This window comes from Macaca nemestrina, chromosome 6, assembly GCF_043159975.1.
Source record: "Macaca nemestrina isolate mMacNem1 chromosome 6, mMacNem.hap1, whole genome shotgun sequence".
Taxonomy (NCBI): domain Eukaryota; kingdom Metazoa; phylum Chordata; class Mammalia; order Primates; family Cercopithecidae; genus Macaca; species Macaca nemestrina.
This window is the reverse complement of record NC_092130.1, coordinates 8,153,863-8,180,984: the sequence shown is the minus strand read 5'-3', so window position 1 is coordinate 8,180,984 and position 27,122 is coordinate 8,153,863. Positions and strand designations below refer to the sequence as shown.

The 27,122-nt window shown below is 42.4% G+C and overlaps 1 protein-coding gene, 1 non-coding gene and 1 pseudogene across 3 annotated transcripts in view; all 3 read right to left on the bottom strand.

The window, feature by feature from the left end:
• The window catches only part of LOC105480873 (ubiquitin domain containing 2), a 71,728-nt gene that overhangs the window by 34,564 nt on the left and 10,042 nt on the right, over positions 1-27,122 (bottom strand). The gene's annotated exons all lie outside the window — the stretch shown is intronic.
• On the bottom strand, positions 8,373-15,830 carry LOC139363696 (Krueppel-like factor 3; annotated as a pseudogene).
• LOC112426509 (small nucleolar RNA SNORA57) lies at positions 9,431-9,575 on the bottom strand. The gene has a single exon (XR_003017861.2). It is a non-coding gene; the product is annotated as a small nucleolar RNA SNORA57 (small nucleolar RNA).

Genomic DNA, 27,122 nt, shown 5'->3' with positions numbered 1-27,122 from the left:
TCCTGAGTAGCTGGGATTACAGACGCCCACCAACATGCCTGGCTAATTTTCGTATTTTTAGTAGAGACAGGGTTTCACCATGTTGGCCAGGCTGGTCTGGAACTCCAGACCTCAGGTGATCCACCCACCTTGGCCTCCCAAAGAATTTGCATTGTTTAAGCCACCCAGATAATGGAATTCTGTTAGGCAGCCTAAGCTAAAGCAGATATTGGTACCAATAAGTAGGGTGCTGATGTAACAAATACCTAAAAATGTGGAAGTGTCTGCTTAACGGATGGAGACTGGAAGAGTTTTAAGGTACAGGTTAGAAAAAGCCAATAACACCATAAAGGGACTTCTTAAAGGCAATTCTGGTGAGGGCGCTGAAGGAAAGCATAAGAGCTGGAGAGAAAGCCTCAATCTTCTTAGAGAATATATGCATAATCATGTGTGTATTCCCTATGAAGAATACACAAACAGAATACTGATAAAAATATGAACGGTAAAGGCCATTCTGATGAGGTCTCAGATGGAAATAAGGAACATGTTATTGGAAATTGGAGGAAAGGTCATCTTTGTTATAAAGTGGCAAAGAACTTGGCTGAACAATTCAGCCAAGTTGTTCATGTTTGTGTCTTTCAATTGTTCATGGCTTAGTGTTTTGTGGAGGGTAAAACAAAACTATTCAGCTGAGTTCATTTCTATGCCAAGTGTTGAAGGAGCAGCTTGGCTCCTCCTGATTGCATATAGTAAAACGCAATAAGAAATAAAGGCAGAAATGTTAAGGAAAAAGGAACCAGAACATAGATTTGGGAAATTCTCAGCCTGTCCATATTATAAAAAAAAAAAGAAAGAAAGAAAGAAAAGAAAAGAGAAAGCATTTGGAAGAGTATACCTAGGGTGTGGCAGACCAACCGTTTGATAAGGTGATTAGTGTGGGTGTGAATCATGGATTTAATGAGCCACCCCAGACTGAACATTGGGAATGTGACGTGGAGCGGATGCAGATGGGTCAAAAAGAAGACAGGATGACAAACTTCTCTTTTTATAGGATAGGACCACAGAGTTATACAGCTGAAAATGTGCACTATTTTTCAAAACATGGGAAAAATGACTCTGAAGGCAAATCAGAGATCAACAGTGCTGTCTCCTTGGTTTCAAAAAGGGAGACCATCATCTTGGGTTTCAGCATGAAGGAAACATTCATCTAGTTGCAACGTTCTACTTAGGCCCATGCCTAATCTTCCTACATATTCTTGGGCTCCTTGAACATGCATTCTACAGTCAGACTTCAACGACTGAATGGATATATGGAAAAAATATCCTCATCTATGGGGTAGTGCTTATTTGGAACAAAAACCTGTTAAGTCAGCAACAGTTACTTTAAAAGAAAGCTAAATTTTATTTGATAAATCAATTTATAGCAAGACTGTTTCCCCTTTCCTCCCCCCCCTTTTTTTTTTTGAGACAGAGTTTCACTCTTGTTGCCCAGGCTGGAGTGCAGTGGCGTAATCTCTTGTAATCTCGTCTCACTGCAACCTTTGCCTCCCAGGTTCAAGCAATTCTCCTGCCTCAGCCTCTTGAGCAGCTGGGATTACAGGCATGCGCCACCACACCCAGCTAATTTTTTGTATTTTTAGTAGAGACGGGGTTTCTGCATGTTGGTCAGGCTGGTCTTGAACTCCCAACCTCAGGTGATCTGCCCACCTTAGCCTCCCAAAGTACAGGGATTACAGGTGTGAGCCACCGTGCCCGGCCCCTTCCAGTTTTTGGTGTTAAAATGTGCTGGACACTTGGTGCAGGTCAAGATGTTATAAGCCCACTAGAGCCTATCTCCCTCACTGATTAAGCCCAAAAACTTGGGAAGTGAGGGAAGAAAATATTTTTTTTTGTTGTTTGTTTTTTTTTTTGAGACAAAGTCTTGCTCCATTGCCCCAGGATGGAGTGTAATGGCGCAATCTTGGCTCACTGCAACCTCCACCTCCCAGGTTCAAACAATTCTCCTGCCTCAGCCTCCCGAGTAGCTGGGATTACAGGCACCTGCCACCACGCCCGGCTAATTTTTGTATTTTTAGTAGAGATGGGGTTTCACCATGTTGGCCAGGCTGGTCTACGAACTCCTGACCTCCTGATCCGCCTGCCTTGGCCTCCCAAAGTGCTGGGATTACAGGCATGAGCCACCAGGCCCAGCCTGTTTTGTAGTCTTTTAAAAGTTCCTAGCAATACTGGTGGTAGGGTGGACACATAAAACTCAATAAGAATATCTATTCTAGACAAACCAAGAGAAAGGGTACTGTGGAATATGAGGGAAGAATGTTTTTCTCCCTTTGCATTTTACCACTTTATTACTGACACTTTACCCCAAAGGCAGTTCCGGTTACATGGAACTAACTGGCAGTGCTGGCAGTAACAACTCTTGAGAGAAGCTTGTCTTTCTAGCCATAAGGCAGATAAAAGATCTCCTTGGTAATGGAGATCATGGGGGAAATTGCAGAGCAGACAGCTAAAGAAGAGAATACCCTAAAATTCTGTGTTTGAACTGACCCAAGTTCCACGTTCACCTCTAACCTGTGCATGCATGCAACAGTACCAAAACAATACAGCCATGGCTCTCTGAGAAATAAATTCTGTTTGGGAGGCCAAGATGGGCGGACTGCTTGAGCTCAGGAGTTCGAGACCAGCCTGGGCAACATGGTGAAACCTCGTCTCTACTAAAAATACAAAAATTAGCTGGGCGTGGTGGCGCATGCCTGTAATCCCAGCTACTTGAGTAGCTGAGGCAGAAGAATCGTTTGAACCCTGGAGGCGGAGGCTGCAGTGAGCAGAGATCACACCACTGCACTCTAGCCTGGGTGACACAGTAAGACACTGACTCAAAAAAAAAAAAAAAAGAAAAAGAAAAAGAAATGAATCTGATATAAACCACCACTCTAGCCCCACAGTAACCTAAATGGTGCATGTGCTGTGCACAAAGCAAAGTCTTTGAAAAGTGAACTGACATCAGAACCACTAGCAACAAAAGCAGGGGTAGAACATGCCGGCTGAACCTAGCAGGGCTGATTGCCTGCTAAAACAAAACAAAATCAAAGTTCTCCAGATTTTTATAAGGAAACAGATTCTCACATAATATTCAAAATGTCCAGGATGTAATCCAAAATTACTCAACACACAAAGAGCCAGAAATATGTGACCAATTTTCAAAGGAAAAGACAATCAGCAAATGGAAAATCTGAGATGATCCAGATGTTGAAATTATCAGACAAAGACTTCAAAGCAGTTATTATAACCATGTTCCATGGAGGGGTGGGAGAGGAAAGGGAACTCTCTTGAAACAAATGAACGTTTTTAGCAGAGAAACTGAAACGCTAATCAAGAGCTAAATATAAATTTTATAAATGAAAAATAGAAAATCTATTTTCCATTTCTCAATAAATAAAATAAAAAATAGAAACATTTAAACAATCCAAAATGAAGGCAGAAAACAGAAAGCAAAGGAACAAAAACCGGAGGGAACAAACAGAAAACACATAATACAATGTCAGACCTAAATCCAATCATATCAGTCACTATATGGTCTAAACAAACCAATTTTAAAAAGAAACATATTGTGAGATTCCCTTTTTTTTTTTTTTTTTTGAGATGGAGTTCACTCCGTTGCCCAGGCTGCAATGCAGTGGTGTGATCTTGGCTCACTGCAGCCTCCGCCTCCCAGGTTCAAGCAGTTCTCCTGCCTCAGCCTCCCAAAAGCTGGGACTACAGGCGCACGCTACCATGCCTGGCTAATTTTTGTATTTTTAGTAGAGACAGGATTTCCCCATGTTGGCCAAGCCGGTCTCGAACTCCTGTCCTTAAGTGATCCGCCCTCCTGGGCCTCCTAAAGTGCTGGGATTACAGGTGTGAGCCACCACACCCAGCCGAGATTGCTTTTTTTTTTTTTTTTTTTTTTTTTGAGACAGTCTTGCTCTGTTGCCCAGGCTGGAGTGCAATGGCTCGATCTTGGCTCACTGCAACATCTGCCTTCCAGGTTCAAGCCATTCTCCTGTCTCAGCCTTCCGAGTAGCTGGGATTGTGCCACCATACCCTACTAATTTTTGTATTTTTAGTAGAGACGGGATTTTACCATGTTGGTCAGGCTGGTCTCAAACTCCTGACCCCATGATCCACTTGCCTTAGCCTCCCAAAGTGCTGGGATTACAGGCATGAGCCACCGCATCTGGCCCGAGATTGTATTTATAGAGATTCGACTACATGCTATCTACAAGAAATCCCTGTAAGTATGTTAACATAGAGAAGGTAGAAGTAAAAGGATGATAACTAGCATTACAGGATGATAAATAGCATCATGCAAATACTAATCAAAAGAAAGTTGAAGTGGCTCTACTAGTACCAGACAAAGTAATCTTCAGAACCTAGGAACAGCTCCAGAAATAAATGATAACAGTAAAAGAAAATTCACTAAGAAGACATGGCAATATTAAGTATGTACCTAATAACAGACATCAAGCAAAAACTGAGAGACTTACAGAAGAAATAGGATGGGTGCACTGGCTCACACCTGTAATCCCAGCACTCTAGGAGGCCGAGGTGGGAGCTCGGGAGGTCAAAGTAAAACTATGATCACACCACTGCACTCCAACCTGAGCAACACTTTCTCAAATAAAAAACAACCACCACCACCAAAAACAAGAGGACTACAGTGGCTATATCTGTAAACAATAAAATAGACTTTAAGACAAACATTTTTACTAAAGATAAAAAGAGATGTTTTATAATTAAAGAGTCAATTCATCAGAAAGACATAACAATTACATACAACAAAACCCCAGAATATTTGAAGCAAGCACAGAATTGAAGGGAGATACAGTTCTACAAACAATACTTGGAAACCTCAATATCCTACTTTCAATAATGTATGAAACATCTAGACAGAATAGCGATAAGGAAACAGGAGATCTGAACACTATAAACCAACTAGACTTAACTGACATAAAGAACATTCTACCCGAAAGGGGCAGAATACACATTCTTCTTTAAAAACACATAGAAATTCTCTAGGATAGACTATATGTTAGACCACAAAACAAGTCTCAATAAACTTTAAAAGACTGAAATCATACAAAGTTATCTTCTATGATTACATGGAATAAAGGTAGAAATCCATAACAGAAGTGCCTGGCCTATAAGCAGTAATTTCATAATTAAAATGTATATTCTTTAGCTGGGATTACAGGCATGTACCACCAAGCCCAGCTAGTTTTTCTACTTTTTGGAGAGATGGGGTTTTGCCATGTTGCCCAGGCTGGTTTTGACCGCAAGCGATCAGCCCATCTTGGCCTCCCAAAGTGCTGAGATTACAGGTGTTGAGCCACCAACCCGGGCCAAAATGTATGCTTCATTGCACAATCAAGCAAAGAAAAAAAAAATGTTGGCTGGGCACAGTGGCTCATGCCGTAATCCCAGCACTTTGGGAGGCCGAGGTGGGTGGATCACCTGAAGTCAGGAGTTCAAAACCAGCCTGGCCAACATGGTGAAACCCCCATCTCTACTAAAATATAAAAATTAGCTAGGCGTGGGGGCATGTGCCTGTAATCCCAACTACTCATGAGGCTGAGGCAGGAGAATCACTTGAACCTGAGAGGCAGCCGTTGCAGTGAGCTGAGATCACGCCACTGCACTCCAGCCTGGGCAACAACAGTGAAACTCCGTCTTAAAAAAGAAACAAAGAAAGAAAGAAAAAGTTACTATTCTTTGAGAACTCAAAACATTTTAGACATGTTAGAACTACATAATATACAAAAACATCAATTAAATATATAAAAATATATATATATCAATATAGAAACACACTACCAAGTAACTAGCCTCACCTCAAAGCAGGAGTTCTGAGACATTCAAAATCTTAGAGCATAGTTTGTCATTGTGTATGATAGTATAACTATAAAGTAATGAGATTGTATAACAAATGCTACATCTATAACTAATTATGTATAATCACTATATATTTATACAGATACATCCTGAGTAGGTAAAGGTTGATGAGGCATCCTAAGTCCCAGGAATAAACAGAAGTATATTAACATTTCACACAAAAAACAAATTTACCAAGAGGGAGAAACTAAAATGGAATACAAATAGAAATAAATGAACCTAACTGTATTTCAAGTGAATACTGTAACTACACTGAAAGGGTGTGGACCTAACTCAAATTTTCAAGTTATTTTACTCCCAGTCCAAGGAAAAAAAGAATTATAAACAAGGATTGAACTTTATACAGTTTTGTTTTTCACAATGATACGAATTAGCAGTTCCAAAACTGTGTGTATTCTTGGGTTGAACATCTAAGTAAATACGCTGTGGAAATCAGGAGCCAGGTTTTTACTAGGGAAGAGAGTTATAAAAACGACAAAAGAATATTAGAAAGAAGCGTGTAGTGTTAAGCTGTAATTAGATATATTAGCATGAAATCCACTGTGTTTTCTCTTTTTTTTTTTTTTTTTTGAGACAGAGTCTTGCTCTGTTGTCCAAGCTGGAGTACAGTGGCACCATCTTGGCTCACTACAACCTCTACCTCCTGGGTTCAAGTGATTCTCCTGCCTCAGCCTCCCAAGTAGCTGGGATTACAGACATGCACCACCACACCCAGCTAATTTTAATATTTTTAGTAGAGACGGGGTTTCACCATGTTGGCCAGGCTGGTCTTGCACTCTCACCTCAGGTGATCTGCCCACCTCGGCCTCCCAAAGTGCTGGGATTACAGGCGTGAGGCACCATGCCTGGCCATAATTTTTGTATTTTTAGTAGAGACAGGGTTTCACCATGTTGGCCAGGCTGGTCTCAAACTCCAAGAGATTCAACCCCAAGTGATCTCGGCTTCCCAAAGTGCTGGGATTAAAGGCATAAGCCACCACGCCGAAATCCAGTTTTTAATATATAAACACATGTAGATATGTGTTATATATGTGTGTGTGTGCGCGTGTCCTAGCTCTTACAACTGAGAGAACCTAGAGGCAATGACACTTCAGTAGTACCGAGCACATCACTTAGAGTCTAGATCATGGATTTAAAATATTGTTCTCCATTAAAAGAAACCAAAGATCCCTGGCTGAGTTCAGGTCATGGACAAGTAAAATATTAGATGAGTTTGGGACATTTGTTATGGCAAAAAGCAAGTAAGTGCTCAAATAATGAAGGCATGTCAAAATATTACAGGGGCCAGCTTGGAGGGGCTCCCTCTAACTAACACAGCACAATTTGAGCCTCAAAATACATAACAAGGCCAGGCACAGTTGCTCTCACCTGTAATCCCAGCACTTTAGGAGGCCAAGGTTGGTGGATCTCCTCAGGAGTTCGAGACCAGCCTGGCCAATGTGGTGAAACCTCGTCTCTACCAAAAATACAAACATTAGCTGGGCGTGGTGGTGGGCACTTGTAATGCCAGCTACTTGGGAGGTTGAGGCAGAAGAATCGCTTGAACCTGGTAGGGGGAGGTTGCAGTGAGCTGAGATCGTGCCACTGCTCTCCAGCCTGGGCAATAAGAGTGAAACTCTGTCTCAAAAAAAAAAAAAAAATTACATAAACTCAAATTTTCCCATAAAATGCTTATCATTTGCATTAGGAAAAACAGTTAACTTTACAGTGAAGAAACTTGGCAGTCGCCCTATGTGATTAAAGTTAACATCCCCAACAATGGGAAAACAGACATTTTGTGACTCCTGATATGCTGCACTAAGGACACAATTTACTTCTGTAATATTCCTGTGTAATAATGAGGAATCTAAACATTCAAATTTATAGACGTGTATAAAATAACTGGCCTGTCCTCAAAATCCCAACATCATGAGAAGACAAAAAAGTCTCAGGAACTGTTCCCGAGCAAAGCAAACTAAGGGGACATAACTAAACAATGCATGATCCTGGATAACTCTGACTATTAATGGAGATAACAGTGAATTGTGAATAAGGCCTATACAGTAGATATTAGCATTATGTCAATACCCACCTTCCTGATTTTGATAATTATATTGTGCTTATCAAAGATAACGTCCTTCCAGCCTGGGCAACATGGTAAAACCCTGTCTCTACAAAAAATAAAAAATTAGCCAGGCACGGTGGCATGCACCTGTAGTACCAGCTACTCAGGAGGCTGAGGTGGGAGGATTACCTGAGCTCAGGGAGGTCGAGGCTGCAGTGAGTTGTGATCGTACCACTGCATTCCAGCCTGGACGACAGAGCAAGACTCTTTCTCAAAAAAAAAAAAAAAAAGAAAGGAAAGAAAGAAAGAGAGAGAGAGAGAGAGAGAAAAGGAAGGGAGGGAGGGAGGGAGGGAGGGAGGGAGGGAGGGAGGGAAGGAAGGAAGGAAGGAAGGAAGGAAGGAAGGAAGGAAGGAAGGGAGGGAGGGAGGGAGGGAGGGATAAAGTCTTTATTCTTAGAAAATAGCCACTAAAGTATTTAGAGGTAAGAAGGGTTCCTGCCAGAAATATGATCAAACAGTTCCATAGAGAAAAATCTACAGTGTCCAATCATATTCAATCCAAACACTGCCCCAAGACATTATAATAAAACTGTCAAAAAAAAAAAAATCAGAGACAAAGAGAAGATCCTGAAAGCAGCAAGAGAAAAGAAGCAAACAACATATAAGGGACTTCCAATATGGCTAGCAGCAGATATCTCAGCAGAAACCTTCACGCCCAGAGACAGTGGGATGATATGTTGAAAGTGCCAGATGAAAAAAAAAAAATGGCAACCAAGAATACCATATCAAGCAAAGCCGTTCTTCAGAATGAAAGATAAAAGGGTTTCCCATACAAAAGCTGAGTGAGTTCTTCATTACCAGACCTGTCTTACAAGAAATGCTAAAGGTAATTCTTTAAGCTGAAAGAAAGGATGTTAATGAGAAACACAAAACATCTCAAAGTATAAAACTGACTAGTGAAAGTAAATACAGTAAAATTCAGAATACAGATGGTCCCTAAAGTATAGGGTATATTTGACTTTGGAAATAAAGAGGTCAATTACCTGGGGTAAAGGTGGGATGGAGAGGAAGATGAGGGAGATGACAATAATATGTTTCATAGGACTGTTACAAAGACTTAATGAGGTAATATTTCTCAACCAATTAGAACGGTGCCTGTCACAAAGAAAACAACATACAAATTTACACTGAATTAGAAGAAGTAACTATTTCTCAAAGATCATAGAACTAAACAGTGTAACAGGGATTCAAACCAACACTGACTCCAAAGTTTACATTCTTAACCAGTAGGACTATTCTGCCTCCTGGCTTTAGGAGTTACTTGAAAAAATGTTTAACATGGATCTGGATTTTCACCTACCCTCCCAGAGTGAAACTGCATTATCAACCCATCTGAGAGGTCTTAAGACTCCATAAGATTTCAAAGATGTGAACCCATGCTTAGGATGGCACAGCAAGTTGGTCCTTTTTTTCCCCCCTCTGCGTCCTGGTGCCTGAGGTTAGAAATGGCAGACAGGAAGCCACCAGCACCAAAGACATGATGCCCAGGGCACTGGAGCGCTTTCCCTCTGCCTCCAGACATGATAGGGAACGTACATACCTGGTCCCTGGCAAGAAAGGGAGGGTGGCATTGACCTTTAGTTGTTTGTTGACCAAACAACAAAATAATTCCTAGGCAGCATACATCAATTATCAGAAGCATATTGCTGCCCGTCCTGAGACCACAGCCAAGGGAAGGGCTAATTGTTTCCTAAGAAATACACTAGGAGTACAAAGGACTCTTTCTTCAAGGTGGTCTCCCTCTTCAACCTGAAGTTTCCTCTGCTTGAAAAATTCTAATGTTAAAAGCCTGGCAAAAATGTGTATAAACATACTTTACTTGAAGTTGCACTCATTTGTCAAGTCCTTCTCCTTCAATGGGTTTTTGCAGTCAAAGCCCTCTTGCTTTAAAGAATGGACAAGAATCAAAAAGTAGGTTCAACAGGACCATAAAACATATTGGTATGTTAGCTTGTGCAAGATTTTGCTATGAAATCAATAAAGCAGAACTGAGACTAAAATGTTAAATTCTATCCAGTTATAAAGAAAAATATTTTGACGTAAACAGAGAAAAACTACTAGAAACTATTCTCTTGGGGTTAGATTCGTGGGTAAAGACAGAAATATCTTAGATGTCACTTAATCCTTTTCTGTTGTTTTTCGAGATAAGGTCTCATTCTATCACCCAGGCTGGAGTGCAGTGGCACCACCAGAGCTCAGTGCAGCCTCAAACTCCTGGGCTCCAGTGACCCTCCTACCTCAGGATCCCAAAGTGCTAGGATTACAGGTGTGAGCCACTGTGCCTGGCCATTTACTATTTTTAAATTTTATCTATGACTACCATCACTACAAAATTCTAAGCTTTATTTTTAGCTTACTTAAGTGCAATGTTCAGAAAGAGTAAGAAATAAATACTATATTCTTGCAAACTATGCTCATAAAAGCTTTGAGAAACTTGCCCATTACTAGCTGGGTATTCCTTTTGCTCTAATACTGTATTTCCTCAAATTAAGTCCTGAGATATAAATCTCTCAAATCAATTGACAAAACTGATATTGTCAATATCAACCCTATGAATTCCTTTTTTTTTTTTGAGACTAGAGTCTCGCTCTGTCACCCAGGCTGGAGTGCAGTGGCGTAATCTCAGCTCACTGGAAGCTCTGCCTCCTGGGTTCACATCATTCTCCTGCCTCAGCCTCCCGAGTAGCTGGGACTACAGATGCCCGCCACCACGCCCAGCTAATTTTTTGTATTTTTAGTAGAGACGGGGTTTCACTGTGTTAGCCAGGATCCTGGTCTCGATCTCCTGACCTCATGATCCGCCCGCCTTGGCCTCCCAGTGCTGGGCTTACAAGCGTGAGTCACCATGCCCAGCCTTTTTCTTTTTTTTTTTTTTTTTGAGATGGAGTCTCACTCTGTTGCCAGGCTGGAGTGCGGTGGTGCTATCTCCGCTCACTGCAACCTCCACCTCCCGAGTTCAAGCAATTATCCTGCCTCAGCCTCCCAAGTAGCTGGGACTACAGGCACGCACCACCACGCCCAGCTCATTTTTGTATTTTTAGTAGAGATGAGGTTTCACCTTTTTGGCCACGATCTCTTGACCTCATGATCCGCCTGTCTCAGCCTCCCAAAGTGCTGGGATTACAGGCATGAGACACTGCACATAGCCCTAACCCTATGAATTCTTAACTTTTTTTATTATTATTTCTAATAAATTTACCCTGACATTCTTTTGAGGAATACATGGAGAACTGACAATTGGTTATGTTAGTTTACATGTTCCCTTGTTCTTATTACATCAGATGTATCTATAAGAAGGGTTTGCTCAGCAGCCCCGGCGGGGGGGGAAAAGCGTTCACATTCTTTAGGTCTGACCCATGGTAAGGAGAGGGAGGATTAGAGAACATTTACTGACCATATGGAAATTTTGGATGTTATAAATTCAGAGATTCAGACCGACTGAATCAAATTAAAATGTTTTAGATAATGGGAGGCAGGACACAGAGGCATTCAAACTAGCATGTGGCGTTTCCTTTTTTCTTTTACTTTTGAGACAGAGTCCTGCTCTGTCGCCCAGGCTGGAGTGCAGTGGCGCAATCTTGGCTCACTGAAACCTCCGCCTCCCGGGTTCAAGAGATTCTCCTGCCTCAGCCTCCCAAGTAGCTGGGATTACAGGCGAGCACCACCACACCCAGTTAATTTTTGTATTTTTAGTAGAGACAGGGTTTCACCATGTTGGTCAGGCTGTTGTTGAACTCCTGACCTCTGATCTGCCAGCCTCGGCCTCCCAAAGTGTTGGGATTACAGGCGTGAGCCACTGCCTCCAGGTGGCATTTCCTATGGAAGGCAAGATGGTCAGATCAGGAAAAGCTGCGGTTACAGTCTGGACACTGTAAAGGTTTTATTCCAATATGTTTTCCTAAATGTCTTTTTAGTTCATCAGACGGAGCAAATGTCCATGTGCATCCTTCCCATGTACATTTGTAGGGTTTTTCTGTGTGTGGTCTTCTGTGTGCTTTCAAGTGGGAGCTTTCAGTGTACATTTTATTGCATCCATTGTAATCACATCTGCGTATCCTCCACTTCCTTTGCGTATCCGGGAATTCCACAGGTACAGGTCTCTTCCCAGGTTGCACGACGACCAAACGGTGATTTTCTTGCAACAATGCTTGCAGGGGGACACTGAGTTCATTAAGGGGGGGTGACATTTCTTCAGGATAATCTGTTCTCTGTGGTTCGATCCCAGGTTCTATTTTAATTTTTTTCTGTGATACAGGATTTTCTTATGATTCAATTACAGGTAGGCTACCACTAGAATTTTCCGTCTCCTCCATAGAAGACCTCTTCCTACTCCTCCTCAAGGAGACCATGAGGCCACGAAAGGCTGCTGGAGGTGACTCGTGTACATAAAGGGGATGGGCTGCACCACCACTGGCTGGATGACCAGCAGGATCCCGGGCTCCATATTCTGTGCCACGAGAGGGCAGCTGCCATCACCCGCAGCACGGACAGTGGCATGTCGAAGGGCTGCCAGTCTGGAGAAGGGGGTGAGTATTTTTTCATTGGTGGGCTGGAAGAAGGCATGCTCAACCTAGGCGATGCTCCCTGGTGTGAGGATGGGAACTTCAGAGAGGAGTGCAAATTCCCAGCCAAAAGAAGTGAACTCCACTTGCTCACAGTGAGGTCCACTGGCTCCATCTGTATTCCGTGCGACAGGCCTTCAAGGGTCTGAAAGAACTTATCAGGCAATTGTGTGGAGTAGATGACCCCATACTTGTTGGGCTTTATGGATTCCATGTAATTAGATGAGTAAGACACTGGACAGGGTCCATGGGCCTCTTAACAGGAACTGGGTCAAACATGAGCATTCTTTTAAACCTTCTAGGGTGCTCTGGTGTTTGGCTTTGAGAGGTGCGGTCAGGGATGCCGCCGACGAGAAATAAAGGCCCAGATCCAGGCTGCCTGGAGCCTCCCAAGCGCAGTAATGTCACGGTTCCAGTCTGGGCGGCTTTGGCGGCAGCGGTAGGGGACAAGGACGGGCAGGTGTGCAGCGGGCGCTCTCCCTGGGCTCCAGCTTGGGCCCGGCTACTCGTGGCTCCCCTCTGGCTCCTGTCCCCAACTCCAGGCAGTCACGTGATGCCAGCGCTGCTCACTCTGCAAGCCTCCCGGGGATGGAGGGGTAAGTAGAGGCTGGGATCCAGGGTGGGAGAGTCAGGGTTGAATTCTTTAGATAGATAGCAAGGAGCTGGGTGCAGTGGTTCATGCCTGCAATCACACCACTTTGGGAGGCCGAGGCGGATGATTACCTGAGGTCAGGAGTTTGAGACCAGCCTGGCCAACATGGTGAACCCCATCTCTACCGAAAATACAAAAATTAGCCAGGCTGGTGGCGGGTGCCTGTAATCCCAGCTACTTGGGAGGCCAAGGCAGGAGAATCGCTTGAACACAGGAGGCGAAGGTTGCAGTGAGCCAAGATCGTACCACTGCACTCCAGCCTGGGCAATAAAAGCGAAACTCTGTCTCAAAAGAGGAAAAAAAAGAAAAGGATAGCAAGGTCAAAAAAATACTGAGAATCCATCCTATAATGAAAAGCTAACAATGACATTCCTGTTACATTCCCAAACCAGAACACTGGTAAAAGCCACTCTAGTCATAGCTGTGATAACCTCAATAAGCACTTTACATTTCTCTGAACATGTACTCCCAACACCCACCCCCAACACACACATACCTTGAGTCTGAAAGGGTATACACAAAAATGTTTACGTTAGGAGGAAGGATAAATGTGGTTTATTTTTTCTTACACTTTTTACACTTTTTTTTTTTTTTTTTTTTTTTTTGGAGACAGGGTCTTACTCTGTTGCCTAGGCTGGAATTCAATGGCATCATCAGGGCTCACTGCAGTCTCAAGTGATAGTCCTATCCAAGTAGCTGGGACTACAGGTGCATGCCACCATGCCCAGCAAATTTTTTTTTTTTTTTTTTTTTTTTTAAGTAGAGATGTGGTTTTGCTACGTTGTCCAGGCTGGTAAATATACTTTTTGATATTTTTCTGATTTTTTTCACAAAAAGTTTCTAAAAGTGGCCGTTATGTCACCCAGGCTGAAGTGCAGTGGTGCCATCTCAGCTCACTGCAACCTCCGCCTCCTGGGTTCAAGTGATTCTCCTGCCTCAGCCTCCCCAGTAGCTGGGACTACAGGTGCCCACCACCACGCCTGGTGAATTTTTGTATTTTCAGTAGAGACGGGGTTTCACTATTTTGGCCAGGCTGGTCTTGAACTCCTGATCTCGTGATCTGCCCACCTCAGCCTCCCAAAGTGCTGGGATTACAGGAGTGAGCCATCACGCCCGGCCCTGTTGAGAGCTTTAAAAATGACTATAAGACTCTGTCTGTCCCGCCTCCCGCCCCCATCCCCTCACAAAAAAAAAAAAAAAAAGAGTAAATGCAAAGACAAATAATGATCATTAATCATCATTATTCGTTAAAATTTTATATTTCCCTGAGAGTCTGCTGCAACAATAACCTGCCAATGTATTTTATACTTCCTACTTTTTATTAAATCAGAACTATTTCTTGGTGGAAACTGAATTTTATTCTATTAATACATCTTAATTTTCTTTATTCTCTCTTAATGTTTTATCTGAAAACTTCTTTCCTCCCTCTTCGAGCAATTGTGAAACTTCCTACAGATAAGACTTTTAGTATTCATCCTTGTCCCCGCTGAAAAACCTGTCTTTACCACTGAAGCATAAGTTCTGTTCCTACTCATTATTCCCTTCTTAAAATGTTTAAGGATTGCTTGTTACAGAAAAAAGGTTATTTTTTTCACTTACGTGCTTGTCTTATGCAGGGTATATCATAAGTTCTAGTCAGCAAATTTAATATTAAAATACAAAAACCAAAAATACAAACACCCACAATAACCTATTCCTACCCTACAACTGATACAAAGCAGAAAGATGGTCTCCTTGCTTCCAAGACTATTACATGTCATTTCATTCAATAACAGATAAGCAATTCTTCCCATTCTCAGAGCTCTTGTTACAGATTAAGTGTCTCACTCGATGTTCATTCCAGAAGTACTGGGTATCATTTCATTGTTTCCAAAGTTCCTTTTCACTGTGTCCTACTTGTTATATGTTGTGGCACATCTCAACTTTCAACTTCAAAATTACGAGAATTTAAAGAGAATATGAACTAGTCTGATTCATTTAGGAAGAGCATCTCTGTGACATGATGCAGCCATCACAAACCCAGAGCAGTGAAAGCCAGGGTCTGTTCAACAGGCCCTATGTGTTAATGTTTAGCAATACAACAATGATCAAAGCCTTAAAAGCTCTTGAATCACCATCAAGTTTAAACGATTATCCAGGTAACTGCCCAATACAAAAATGGGTGACTATCAGAAGAAGCACAAGCTATGATAACGAAACTCTGTATTACAGGACCACTGTAGGTTCCCCCCGCCATCCACTTCTAAGTAAGATACTTTAGGAAGCAAGAATGTCTCTGCTGCCTTTATCAACTATAAAACCAGAAGGTGACCCCAAATGACCATATGCTGATACTCTAAGTGCAGGAGAACACTTTCATGTAATCTCCTTCAACTTACCCCTTGGAACAAGCACCACTTTATAACAGATAGATTTTCCAATACTCCACTAAGTGATTGAAGAGCACAGGCCTAGAAAAATTTTATTAATCTTTCTACAGATTAAACAATGCCTTCCTTGGCTGGGCACGGTGGCTCAAGCCTGTAATCCCAGCACTTTGGGAGGCCGAGATGGGCGGATCACGAGGTCAGGAGATCGAGACCATCCTGGCTAACACAGTGAAACCCCACCTCTACTAAAAAATACAAAAAACTAGCCGGGTGAGGTGACGGGCGCCTGTAGTCCCAGCTACTCGGGAGGCTGAGAAAGGAGAATGGCGTAAACCTGGGAGGCGGAGCTTGCAGTGAGCTGAGATCCGGCCACTGCACTCCAGCCTGGGCGACAGAGCGAGACTCCGTCTCAAAAAAAAACAAAAAACAAAAAACAAAAAACAAAAAACAATCACAGTTCTTTTCATGTCTGTTAATTGTACTTGTGAAACTTAAACAACTGAAAAGCTATTAATAACTTCAATAAGATACACTCATATGCATTCAACTAGTTTTTTTTGTTTTGTTTTTTTTTTTGAGACAGGGTCTCTGTTGCCTAGGGTGGAGTGCAGTAGTACGATCTTGGTGGCTCACTGCAGCCACCACCTCCAGGCTCGAGCGATCCTCCCACCTCAGCCCCCCAAGCAGCTGAGACTACAGGTGCACACCACCACACCCAGTTAATTTTTTTCTACAGGCAGGGTTTCGCCATCTTGCCCAGGCTGGTCTTGAACTCCTGAGCTCAAGCAATCTGCTTACCTTGACCTCCCAAAGTGCTAAGATTACAGGTGTGAGCCACAGTACCCGGCCTCAACTGGTATTTTATTATGTACCCATTGTTTATTAAATCACTGTTGAGATACTTACATACAAGTTCAAGTATGTCTCTAGGTGTATTCAGGGTACATTTGTTGTGAAAATAACAAGAGTTGGGAAGGGAGACTTTTGTAAGTAAAAATAAGGACGAAAGTTGTGAAATATATCTGTATTACTAAACATCTCATAATACAAGGCATGTATTATAAAGGCATAAACATGTTATAAAGTTTAAATTGTATGTTACATAAAGTTATAAAAACTTGAGTAATAAATTCTCCCCAAGATACAATGCACACACATGTGTGTAATTTTTTTGAGATGGAACCTTGCCAGATTGGGCTCAAGCACTCCTCCCGCCTCAGCCTCCAGAGTAGCTGAGACTACAGGTGTGCAACAACACACCTGGGCTCTAATTTTTATATGGTGAAATGTGGTTTCAAATAAAAAGATAAAGGATGAATAATTCTTTTTTTTTTTTGAGACGGAGTCTCGCTCTGTCGCCCAGGCTGGAGTGCAGTGGCCGGATCTCAGCTCACTGCAAGCTCCGCCTCCTGGGTTTATCCCATTCTCCTGCCTCAGCCTCCCAGGTAGCTGGGACTACAGGCGCCCGCCACCTCGCCCGGCTAGTTTTTTTGTATTTTTTAGTAGAGACGGGGTTTCACCGTGTTAGCCAGGATGGTCTCAGCCTCCCAAAGTGCTGGGATTACAGGCTTGAGCCACTGCACCCGGCCAAGGATGAATAAGCCTGACCCCTGAAATAAAATTAGTCTTTAGTATTTTATTTACTTTTATTTTTTTTGAAACAGGGTCTTACCATCACCCAGGCTGAAATGCAGTGGCTCAATTACGGCTCACTGCAGCCTCGACAAGTATTCTAAAAATCAGTACCAGCAATAACTTGTCCTCAGATTCTTCTCCTCCTCCTCCTCCAACATCCTCTAAAATGTCTGCTTAAAATAAAGCAACCTGGCCAGGCGTGGTGGCTCACACCTGTAATCCCAGCACTTTGGGAGGCTGAGGCAAGTGGATCACTTGAGGTCAGGAGTTCAAGACCAGCCTGGCTAATGGTGAAACCCCGTCTCTACTAAAAATACAAAAAAATAGCCAGGTGTGGTGGCACACGCCTGTAATCCCAGCTACTTGGGAGGCCGAGGCAGGAGAATCACTTGAACCCAGGAAGCAGAGGTTGCAGTGAGCCAAGATAGCGCCACAGAACTCTAGCTTGGGAGACAGAGCAAGACTCTGTCTCAAAAAAGAAAAAAATTTAAAAATTAAAAAAAATAACCCAAGGGGCTGGGCACACATGGTGGCTCATGCCTGTAATCCCAGCACTCTGGGAGGCTAAGACAAGAGGATCACCTGAGCCCAGGAGTTTGAAACCAACCTGGGCATGGTGAGACCCCCATTTCTACAAAAAATAAAAAAATTAACCAGGCATAGTGACATGCGCCTATAGTCCCAGCCACTCAGAAGGCTAAGGTGAGAAGATGACTTGAGCCCAGGAGGTCAAGGTTGCAGTCAGTTGTGGTTGCGCCACTGCACTCCAGCCTAGAAGATAGAGGGGGACCCCATCTCAAAAAAAAAAAAAAAAAAAAAAAAAAAAAAAAACCAAAAAAAAAACAAATAAAAAAAATTCAGAGAATTCTTAAAAGTTGTTGTCATTACTTCCTATTTATACAGTACTCAGTATAGGCTGCACATGAAGCCTGAATTTCTGCTTCATTCAACATAAGTACAGATCAGCCCAAGGGCAACCTAATTCCACTGGGCTGAATAGGCTATACATGCAATTAACCCTCTGTTCACCTCCAAAGCAAGTCAGGTCACCACTAGGTTTGCTAAGGATGACAGAATAAAATACACAAACACAAAATAAGTAGGAAACTCTTAACAAGCAAATTAGATCACTGCCTCCTTTCACCAGGCAAATAAGAATCTATCTGAGTTAATTACTGTGAAGAGTCTCTCTAAAGATAATAGGCTTCTGTACAACTAAGGAACCAGTCAGTAATAAAATAATTTCACCCAAAACCCAAATGAAATAATTAAAGCCAAGTAGCAAACTTTTCATTCTCCAAATGATAAAAGAGCCACAACTGTCTATTCATTATTTCACTTATTTACTCAAGCAACAACTATTTATTGCAGATGTACTAGGCACTATACCAGATACCAGGGATATATTAAAGAACAAATCAGACAAAATCCTTGCCCTCACAGTGCTTACAATATTCTGGGGGAAGACGGGAAGCATATAAGTAAAGAAATAATTTCTAAAAGCAATTTTTTAAAGTAAATGGGAGGGACATGCTAGTTTTAAGAACTATAATAAAAAACACCACTTTTTTTTTTTTTTTTTTTTTTTTTTGAGAGAGTCTTGCTCTGTCACCCAGGCTGGAGTGCAGTGGCAAGATCTCGGCTCCGCAACCTCTGTCTCCCAGGTTCAAGTGATTCTCCTGCCTCAGCCTTCTGAGTAGCTGGGATCACAGGCATGCACCACCATGCCCGGCTAATTTTTCTATTTTTAGTAGAGATGGGGTTTCACCGTGTTAGCCAGGCTGGTCTTGAACTCCTGACCTCAGGTGATCCACCTGCCTCAGCCTCCCAAAGTGCTGGGATTACAGGTATGAGCTACCGTGCCCAGCACCACACATTGTTTAGATTCCAAGTAAAGGGAACAGCATGAAAGCCCTAAAATGGGAAGAAGCTGTGCGTGAGTCACTAGATGTAAAGACTGTATCAGCATCCCACTTGTTTCATCTGAATCTAATCCATTCTTTATAAGCAACAGTCAGATTTTTAAAACAACAGCAGAGCAGACACCAGACTTTACCTACCAGGTCCTTCTTAGCATGCCATCTATTCTGGTTCCTACTTCACAAGCCACAGCCAAACTGTCAAACACATCTCATCCACTGGCCCCTTTTCCATGCAGTACTTCCCATCTGAATTTCCTATGGCTAAACATAATATAAGTCTGCTCCAACTGGAGGCAAAGAGATGCAATATTTTATGCCCAAGAGAGAAAGGAGAAAAGTAATGTCAGGTGAGAGATAGGGAGAGTAGGCCTAATAGTGCTAAGTCGCATTTCTAGCTTCAAATGGGCTAAGAGGTAAGGTTTACATCATAAACAAACAACTTCACTTACAGTACATCAAGTAGCCAAAAGCTGGCCGGCTGCAGTAGCTCATGCCTGTGATCCTAACACTTTGGGAGGCCCAGGCAGGGCAGATCACTTGAAGTCAGGACCTCAAGATCAGCCTGGGCAACAAAGCAAGACACCATCTATACAAAAAAACTTAGAAATTTTAGAAAAAAGTCAGGTGCAGTGGTGTGCACCTATAATCCTAGCTATCCTAGAAGCTGACTGAGGCAGGAGGATTGCTTGACCGCCCAGGAGTTTGAGACTGCAGTGAACTTTGATCACATCACTGCACTCCACTAGGTAACAGAGTGAGAGCCTCTCTTTAAAAAAAAGATTTTCCCTAGGATCTTACCATATGACTTTAAAAACTGATTCCAAAGAACCCAAGAGAACAAAAGAAACACTTGCTTCAGAGATCCATAAACATCACTGAGATTACTCTGTAAAACACATTTTTGCTATTTTTAAGAACTACAATAAAAAGTTCCACAAATGTTAAGTTTCTAATATGAAGACCATCATGAGACACGTTAGCTTATGCCACCAGGTCAAAATGATTGTAAAGGCACTGGAATGAAGTTTCTCTTGTCATCTTTACGCATATATGAAATTTGGGAAACTTCCTGCAAATGTGTTACTGACTGGGAAAACCACAGGTCTGCATGGTGTATACATCCAGTCCTGTAAAACTGTACAAGTGAGCACATTAACACAGTACATGGATGTCTAGGTTCCACTAAATGTCACAGCAAGCTCAGATGCATCTGCTAAGTATATGCTCTCGTCAACATAAAGTAAACAAAAATACTCAGAGAAAATATAACTTAAATCATCACACTGCTTGACACGATGTGTTTAACTTCTGAGTACAGCTGATGATGTTGGTGATTCAAACTTAAAATCTCCTACAGAACTTTATGAGACTCTAAATCAGGTTTAAAAATTTTTTTGTGTACCAGGACTTTACTGATTCCATACCATCAAAATAAAATATAAAGAAATCAAATAGTGAGGCTGATATGTTAGTGTTCAATGTCAGATTTTAAAAAAAGAAGATTCCATGTTAACGTCTGAATCTACTGATTTCATCTACCATGCTTAAAAACGAAAGCTGGGAAGTCAATTGACTTGTTTAAGGTCATAAAGAAATGGAAGATGAGAGGAACTAGCACTCAAGGGTTCTTCTGACTCCCAGATCTTTTCATTACACTATATGGTCCGATTTAACAAAGCTCCTGTTCTAGAACTAAGAAAGCCTTCTATTAAGGGCATATTATTTTCTTTCCAATGCCATTAAAAAGTCAAAGATGTGTTCCACACAAATGATAATTGAGCCTAAAGCATTATGAGAGAACCAGTACTCTGCCCCAGGTCCAATGTAGCTTACATTGTGCGAAGATAAGTAATGTATAAAAACAGCCATGGCCAGGCGCGGTGGCTCACGCCTGTAATCCCAGCACTTTGGGAGGCCGAGGCGGGCGGATCACAAGGTCAGGAGATCGAGATCACGGTGAAACCCCGTCTCTACTAAAAATACAAAAAATTAGCCGGGCGCGGTTGTGGGCGCCTGTAGTCCCAGCTACTGGGGAGGCTGAGGCAGGAGAATGGCGTGAACCCGGGAGGCGGAGCTTGCAGTGAGCCGAGATCGCGCCACTGCACTCCAGCCTGGGCTGGGCGACAGAGCCAGACTCCGTCTCAAAAAAAAAAAAACAGCCATGATAGAAAAAAAATTTTTTTTTTTAAATAGAGTGGGGAGGATAAGTACTATAAGAATAGTATTAAGGAAGTTCAGAAAATGGCAAGATTATTTATGGGTAGAAAAATGAGAAAAAGGCTCAGAGTTGGTCAATAATGAAAGATTATCCTAGTTGGAACATAGAAAAAGAGAAGTGGGAAGAGTGTGGATCTACTGTAGCCTGGAAAAGAGTTAAACCATCCTCTGTAGAATTAAATCTACCTAATTTCCAGGGAAAACAGAGGCTAGAAAACACATCAAATGATACAAGGCCACATTCAGACAAATCCAGATTGTGGTACATTCTACAAGACTCTTCAAAAAATCAATGTCGGTCGGGCACGGCAGACCACTTGAGGTCAGGAGTTCAAGACTAGCCTGACCAACATGGTAAAACCTTGTCTCCACCAAAAAATACAAAAATTAGCTGGGCGTGGTGGTACGCCTGTATTCCCCAGCTACTTGGGAGGCTGAGGCAGAAGAATTGCTTGAACCCGGGAGGCAGAGGTTGCAGTGAACCGAGATTATGCCACTACACTCCAGCCTGGGCAACAGAGGTGAGATCCCATCTTAAAAAAAGAAAATGTCATAGGGACAAAGAGGAGGAGTAGTTCTGGATTTTAAAAGACTGAAGTGACAAATGCAATGTCTAAATGCTGATAAGATCTGATTGGGGGGGGAAATCCCAGTTATAAAAATTTTTTTTTTTTTTTTTTTTTTTTTTTGAGAGTCTCGCTCTGTCGCCCAGGCTGGAATGCAGTGGCGCGATCTCGGCTCACTGCAAGCTCCGCCTCCCGGGTTCACGCCATTCTCCTGTCTCAGCCTCCCGAGTAGCTGGGACTACAGGCGTCCACCAACACGCCCGGCTAATTTTTTGTATTTTTAGTAGAGACGGGGTTTCACCGTGTTAGCCAGGATGGTCTCGATCTCCTGACCTCGTGATCCGCCCGTCTCGGCCTCCCAAAGTGCTGGGATTACAGGCGTGAGCCACCGCGCCCGGCCCAATGTAGTCCCAGCTACTCGGGAGGCTGAAGCAGGAGAATGGCGTGAACCCGGGAGGCGGAGCTTGCAGTGAGCTGAGATCCGGCCACTGCACTCCAGCCTGGGTGACAGAGCGAGACTCCGTCTCAAAAAAAAAAAAAGACATTTTGAGGACAATTAAGGGATCTGGACTATGGACCCGATCTCAGAGGACATGAAGATATAATAGTTAATCCTTCTTAGTAGTGATAATGGTACTGTGGTTACATAGGAGAACAGCTTTATTTTTAAGAGATTCATGTTGAAGTGTCATGATGTCTATATTTACTTTCAAACAGTTAAGTGCAAAAAAAAAAAGAGATATACAAAGGAATATATATCAAAAAAGATATATAAATATGACAAAATATCATTTGTTTAATATAGGTGACAGGCGTTCAAGTGTTTCTGTACTAGAGTCTTCCAACTTTTCAGTATGTTTGAAAATTGTCATTTAAAAAGTTTGGGCAGGGTGGGGTGGCTCATGCCTGTAATCCCAGCACTCTGGGAGGCCAAGGCGGGTGGATCATTTGAGGTTAGAGTTGGAGACCAGCCTGGCTGACATGGTGAAACCCCATTTCTACGAAAAATACAAAAATTAGCCGGGTGGTAGTGGGCGTGCGCCTGTAATCCTAGCTCCTCGGGAGGCTAAGGTTGCAGTGAGCCGAGATCGCACCACTGCGCTCCAGTCTGGGCAACAGAATGAGGCCCTGTCTCAAAAAAGTGAAAAAAAAAAAAAAAAAAAAAAAAGTTTGTAAAAAAGAATTGGATGTAACCTTGGTAAAGATGGTCTAATCCATCCACTCCTTTCAACAATGAAAGAAATTGAGTCGAACACAGCTAACGGAGGCCTCTTTCCATAACAAGATTAAAACCCAAGTGCTTTGAAGAATCTTAGACCAAATTCTTTCCATATGCCAGAAAATTGGGATTTAAGAGACACAGACTGATTCTGTAACAAACATACAAGTGCATGTAAAAAAAAAAGTTAAACACTTTTTTTTTTTTTTTTTTTTTTTTTTGAGACGGAGTCTTGCTCTGTCACCCAGGCTGGAGTGCAGTGGCCGGATCTCAGCTCACTGCAAGCTCCGCCTCCCGGGTTTACGCCATTCTCCTGCCTCAGCCTCCCGAGTAGCTGGGACTACAGGCGCCCGCCACCTCGCCCGGCTATTTTTTTTTTTTTTTTTTTTGTATTTTTTAGTAGAGACGAGGTTTCACCGTGTTAGCCGGGATCGTCTCTCGATCTCCTGACCTCGTGATCCGCCCGTCTCGGCCTCCCAAAGTGCTGGGATTACAGGCTTGAGCCACCGCGCCCGGCCAAACACATTTTTTTTAAAGAGTCAGGGTAGGCCAGGCACGGTGGCTCACGCCTGTAATCCCAGCACTTTGGGAGGCTGAGGCAGGCAGATCACAAGGTCAGGAGTTCCAGACCAGCTCGGCCAACGTGAAACCCCATCTCTACTAAAAATACAAAAAATTAGCTGGGCGTGGTGGTGCACACCTGTAATCCCAGCTACTCAGGAGGCTGAGGCAGGAGAATCGTTTGAACCAGGAGGCAAAAGTTGCAGTGAGCCAAGATTGCATCATTGCACTCCAGCCTGGGCGACAGAGCAAGACTGTCTCAATTAAAAAAAAAAAGAGAGAGACAGTCTTGCTCTGTCACCCAGGCTGGAGTGCAATGGCACAATCACAGCTCATTGCAGCCTTGAACTCATGGGCTCAAACAGATCCTCCCACCTCAGCCTCACAAGTAGCTGGGACTACAGGCACAGCCACCACCTGCCCTAATTTTTAATTTAAATACATTTCTTATGCTTAATCTGTGATAACACAGATTGAATAGCTCTTACTCAAAAGTTCTGAAACTAGAAGTATTTAGAATTTTAGATTTTTTTTTTTTTTTTGAGATGGAGTTTTGCTCTTGTTGCCCAGGCTGGAGTGCGATGGCGTGACCTCGGCTCTTCAACCTCTGCCTCCCGGGTTCAAGAGATTCCCTTGCCTCAGCCTCCCGAGTAGCTGGGACTACAGGCGCCCACCACCATGCCAATCTAATTTTTTTGTATTTTAGTAAAAGACGGGGTTTCACCATGTTCACCAGGATGGTCTCGATCTCCTGACCTCGTGATCCGCCCACCTCGGCCTCCCAAAGTGCTGGGATTACAGGCGTGAGCCACCGCACCCAGCCTAGAATTTTAGAGTTTTTCAGATTTGAATACTTGCAGCACACATAGTAAGTGAGTATCCCTAATCTGAAAACCTGAAGTCCTCTAATTTTGGATTAGGGGTGTCCAACCTGTAGCATTAAAATTATAACAGAATAAAAATCTGTTAGACTATAATAACCTAGTACATTAGAATTTTATATAAAATAACCTTGCAAAATGCAGCATTACATGGGAATTGCCTGTTAGAAGCACAAAAAACAAAAATTTTAAACCACTTAACTAATATCACCTATAATATAGTCTCACAACTTGGTCTGATTATGGCAATCCTGCCTTCCCAAATCTAATAACATATCTTAATAACTTCACATTTCACCTATCTCCTCTACAAGCTTCTTAGCAATCCGCCTAAACGCTACGTTTCTTTTTTATGCTCTCTCTGTACAAGTAATTTCCTCTACATACAGAATGATGCCCTTCTCTGCCTTTTCTTCACCTAATCCTCTTTTAACACCAACTTCTTGGGTTGGGCGAGGTAGCTCACACCTGTAATCCCAGCACTTTGGGAGGCCAAGGCAGGTGGATTACAAGGTCAGAAGATCAAGACCATCCTGGCTAACACAGTGAAACCCCATCTCTACTAAAAATATAAAAAATTAGCCGGGCGTGGTGGTGGGCACCTGTAGTCCCAGCTACTCAGGAGGCTGAGGCAGGAGACTGGCGTGACCCCGGGAGGCAGAGCTTGCAGTGAGCCGAGGTCGCGTCACTGCACTCCAGCCTGGGCGACAGAGCTAGACTCCATCTCAAAAAACAAAAACAAGACCAAGTTCTTGTATTACTGTTTCAGTGATGCTTTCTGACCCTGCTCCCCACTCCTCCTTGAACTTATATAATATATTGATTGCTGTAGAGACTTTTTAAACTTTACTAAGTTCTACCTAAATGTATGATTCCGCAAGTAGGCCATAAGGTACTTAATATCACACAGCAGGCCTTATTTGTATCTCTAATTACAGCTAGGGTCAAGTGCTGGGAGTTGGAATAATGGAGACTATTTTTTAAAGTTTCAGGAAGAAGCATCTTAACTCACTTAAGAAATAAAGGGCCTGCTCTAAGTTGAAGGCAGATTCATAACTAAATGAACTGAACTATTTGTTACTCCACTCCCTTGATATTGTCACATAGCCCACAAGAATGGAAACTACGAACCAATGCAAAGAAATAGTTTGACCTTGCTTATACCTAAAAGCCCACTACAATAAATGCAAAAAAAAATTAAAGGTTTTACTGTGAGGGTAAGAACTCAATCAGAAAAGCCCAATAGTCACTAATTAATTACTTAGTCAAGTTTTGAGCAAATGTAAATATAATTATGACCTCACACTCAAATAAAATTCATTTAGAATGATTTTCACATGTAAATATTTCATTTTTCTTAGATGTCTAACTTCAACAGAAATTCCACTTCAGAAAACAGCAATAATGGAAACTTCTAAGTTTCACTGCAAACATGCAAAAATATGGCATTACAACACCCAATGTACACTCAGCAGTATTTAACTGCTCAGCTCAATATACGGTTATATTAAAAACCAAACTCGATTCTTGCTGATGGCATGTCAAAGTAGCTGATGCAAGACAAATACACGCTGATTGTTCCTGGCCAACACACATGCATCTTTAAGTACATATGCATTAGTAAAGTCTCAGCCTATGGTCCTTGAATTACCAGTGACTCAAGAAAAAGCTTGCTGACAGCCTAGTTCTGCCAGATAAGCAGAAGCGGAAAGATGCGAAGGATGAGGAGGGGCATGAGGAGAATCAAGTGCAGTGGCCCCCCAAATGAAGATAACCACTCAGGTGGTCTGCAGTAAGGAAAAAATGAGAATCATTAAATCAGCAAATTGATCATGTCCAGTTAATTTGATCATGTTGCTTAAACTAAATAAACCTAATGTTTTCCTGCAACAAGGTAAGAATGTGTTTTGGTCAAAAGCCACAAGAGATAAATGCATCAATGTAAAGGCAAAATTTTGTTACTAGTGATTTAATACTCATAATCATTCTCATTAGAGGACTCACCTGGGTAAAGTAGTACTAACAAGGTACTTTGTTATATACACAGCTTTGCATATAGAGTAAGAAAATCAGGCAGATTTAAAAATAAAACCCATCTATTAAAATCTGTCCAAAGAAGAGGCATTATAGACTAGGGCTATCAAAAGTCAGAAGAATAAAAATTGCTATCATGTCTAATGGATTAAAGTTTCTGTCCATAAAATGCAGCACTAATAACTGATTCCTAAATAAATTTAAATTAGAGATGAAAAAAATCCTCACATAATGTCCACTGCAAGATTCTTCTTTTAAAATGCCTTCTGGCTGGGCACGGCGGCTCACACCTGTAATCCCAGCACTTTGGGAGGCCGAGGCGGGCGGATCACCTGAGGTTAGGAGTTCGAGACCAGCCTGGCCAACGTGGTAAAACCCCGTCTCTACTAAAAATACAAAAATTAGCCAGGCATGGTGGCGGGCGCCTGTAATCCCAGCTATTTCAGAGGCTGAGGCAGGAGAACTGCTTGAACCTGGGAGGCAGAGGTTGCAG